Raw genomic sequence first — 3,356 nt, forward strand, 5'->3', positions numbered from 1 at the left:
ACAAAAAACACGACAGGTAGGTCACGCTAGACTGCACGTTAAGCTACGCACAATAATTCAGTTCTGTACATATGAGGTCCAGGCTTATCTTCAAAGAACTGGTGTCTATACGTACGAACAACGTTCACTTTAGAGAAGATATTCAACGTGACCATGTTGCATTTTCAAACACTTCGCCACTCGCTGGATCGTTCTTTGCTGGGCTCCAGGTAAAACACCTGCATACACCATTACCGAAGCGGCATGCACACGAGCTGTTAGGTTGTGTACATTCAGGGGGGAAGAACTATAAACTTTTCCTTCAACTGTCCCCACAAATAAAAATGTAGTGGATTAAGTTCTGGGAAACGTGGAGGTCATAACATTTGACCTTTACGACAGATCCAGACCGCTTCATTTAAGTAGTTCCATTAAGTGTGGTGGCGGACGTACATCACGCTGAAACAATCGCTGTTGCCGGATAGGTTGAAATAACTAGAGGTTGTTGATAGTTTCGGAGGGAGCTTTAGGAAACGGTTGACTGATATATGGAAAACGGAAGGAAGTAGAAGACCAATACCGTAGCTTTGAAAGGTGAAATAGTGAATGCAGCGGGGAATCGCATAGTAAAAAGACAACATCTAGTAGAAATCGTTGTATATCATAGGAGACACTGAATTTAATTAAGGAGAGGAAAAAATATAAAAATGTAGCAAATGCAGTAGGCGAAAGAGGACACAAACATCTAAAACATGAGACAGACGAAAAGTGCAAATTGACTAAGCAGGAATGGCTAGAGGACAAGCGTAAGGATTCAGAAGCATATATAACTAGGGAAAACATAGATATCACCTAAAGGAAAATTAAAGAGACATTCGGAGAAAAGAAAAGGAACTTTATGAACATTCAGAGCTCAAATGGAAAACCTGTACTAAGCAAAGAAGGGAAAGCTTAAAGGTGGAAAGAGTATATAGAGGGACTATACAAAAGAAATGAACTTGTGGACAATGTTATAGAAAGCGCAAAGGGCATAGACGAAGATGAAAGATGAGATATGATACTGCGAGAAGAATTTGACACAGGACTGAAAGAGCTAAATCGTTAAAAGGCTCCTGGATTAGACGACTTTATCTCAGAACTACTGAGATTCTTGGTAGAGACAACCATAACAAAACAATTCTGTGTGTATGGAAAACGTATGAGACAGACGATCGCCTCATACTTCAACAAGTATGTAATAATTCCAATTACAAAGAAAGCAGGTGCTGACAGGTGTAAATATAACAGAACTATCTGTTGCCGCAGTGGTAACACCGTTTCCCGTCAGATCACCGAAGTTACGGGCTGTCGGCTGCGCTAGCTCTTGGGTGGGTGCCCATGTGGTCTTCCCAGCTCTGTTGGCAAGCGGGGTGCACTCAGCCCTTGTGAGGCAAACTGAGGAGCTATTTGATTGAGAAGTAACGACTCCGGTCTCGTAAACTGATATACGGTGGGGAGAGCGGTGTACTGAACACATGCCCCTCCATATCCGCATCCAGTGACGCCTGTGGGCTGAGGATGACACGGCGGCTGGACGGTTCCGTTGGGCCTTCCTGGCCTGTTCGGACGGAATTTAGTTTTATCAGTTTAATACGTCATTATTGAAAAACACTAACAGGAATTATTTACAGAAGAATGGAGAAACCCGTAGAAGCCTACCTCGGGGAAGATCAGATTGGATTCTGGAGAAATGCTGGAACACGTGAGGCAATACTGACGTACGACTTCTCAGAAGATAGGGTAAGGAAAGGCAAACATACTTTTACGGCTTTTGTAGATTTCGAGAAAGCTTTTCACACTGTCTATTGGAATATACTCTTTGAAAATCTGAAGGTAGCAGGAGTAAAATACTGGGAGCAAAAGGTCATAAAGAACGTGTACAGAAGTTATGAGAGTCGAGCGGCATGAAAAGGAAGCAGTGGTTGAGCAGGGGAGAGATAGGGTTGTAGTCCATCCTCGATGTTATTCAATCCGTGCGTTGTGCAAACAGTAAAGGAAACAGAAAAATTTGGAGAAGGAATTGAAGTTCAATGAGAAGAGATGAAAACGTTGAGGTTTGCTAATGACATTGTAATGCTGTCAGAGACAGCAAAGGACTTCGAAGAGTCATGAAAGGAGGATATACGTACAAAACAAAAACGAGAGTAATGGAATGTAGTCAAATTAAATCAGGTGATGCTGCAGGAATTAGATTAGAAAATGAGACACTAAAAGAAGTAGACGAGTTTTGTTATTGGGGCTGAAAAAAACTGATGATCACCGAAGTAAAGGGGGCATAAAAGACTGGCAACTGTAAGAAAAGCGTTTCTGGAGATGAGAGATTTGTTAACATCGAAACCAGATTTAAGACTTAGGAAGTCTTTTCTGAACGTGTTTGTCTGGATGTAGCTTTGTATGGGAGTGAAACGTGGACGATAAACAATTTAGACAAGAGCAGAACAGATGATTTTGAAATGTGGTGCTACGGAAGAATGCCGAAGATTAGATGGATAGATCACGTACTTATAATTAATGAGGAGGTACTGAATAAAATTGGGGAGAAGAGGAATTTGTGGCACAATCTGTCAAGAAGAAGGTGTCAGGCACATTCTGACATATCAAGGGATCACCAGTTTAGTACTGGCGAGATTAAAGATCATTGATGAATTCAGGAAGCCGACACTCAGAAGGATGCAGATTGTAGTAGTTACTCGGAGATAAAGAGGCTTGCACCGGACACTTTCGCTTGGAGAGCTACATCAGATCAGTCTTCTGGCTGAAGGCCACAACAACAACAACGGTTTTGCATGTGTGTGTGTGTGTGTGTGTGTGTGTGTGTGTGTGTGTGTTTAAAGGAGGGAGGGAGGAACAGAGAGAGGTTCAAATGGCTCTAAGCACTATGAGATTGAACATCTAAGGTCATCAGTCCCCTAGACGTAGAACTACTTAAACCTAACTAACCTAAGGACATCACACACATCCATGCCCGAGGCAGGATTCGAACCTGCGACCGTAGAAACAGAGAGAGAGAGAGAGAGATATTAAACAAAGAATAAATCACTGTATGATTGAAAATAACTTACGAAATCATGTAAATGGCAGCACTTCATCATGGATGCCACGTCTGAGGAACCGTGACCTCAGTCGCTATAATGAATGAACTAACGCCGTCTGGGCCCCTGATTCTTTCATAGACGATTGCCAGTTTCCATCTGCCCGGTAGATGAGCTTCAGGTCTGCCATTGCAAGGTGCAATTTGTCAAGAGTGGTATAATGACACAAAACACTTGTGTCATTCATACCGGGTGGTTATAATTAAAATACAGCTGCTCACAGAGGTCCGGTGTGTGCTGTAAATA

This window comes from Schistocerca serialis, chromosome 2, assembly GCF_023864345.2.
Source record: "Schistocerca serialis cubense isolate TAMUIC-IGC-003099 chromosome 2, iqSchSeri2.2, whole genome shotgun sequence".
In the NCBI taxonomy this organism is placed as follows: Eukaryota; Metazoa; Arthropoda; class Insecta; order Orthoptera; family Acrididae; genus Schistocerca; species Schistocerca serialis.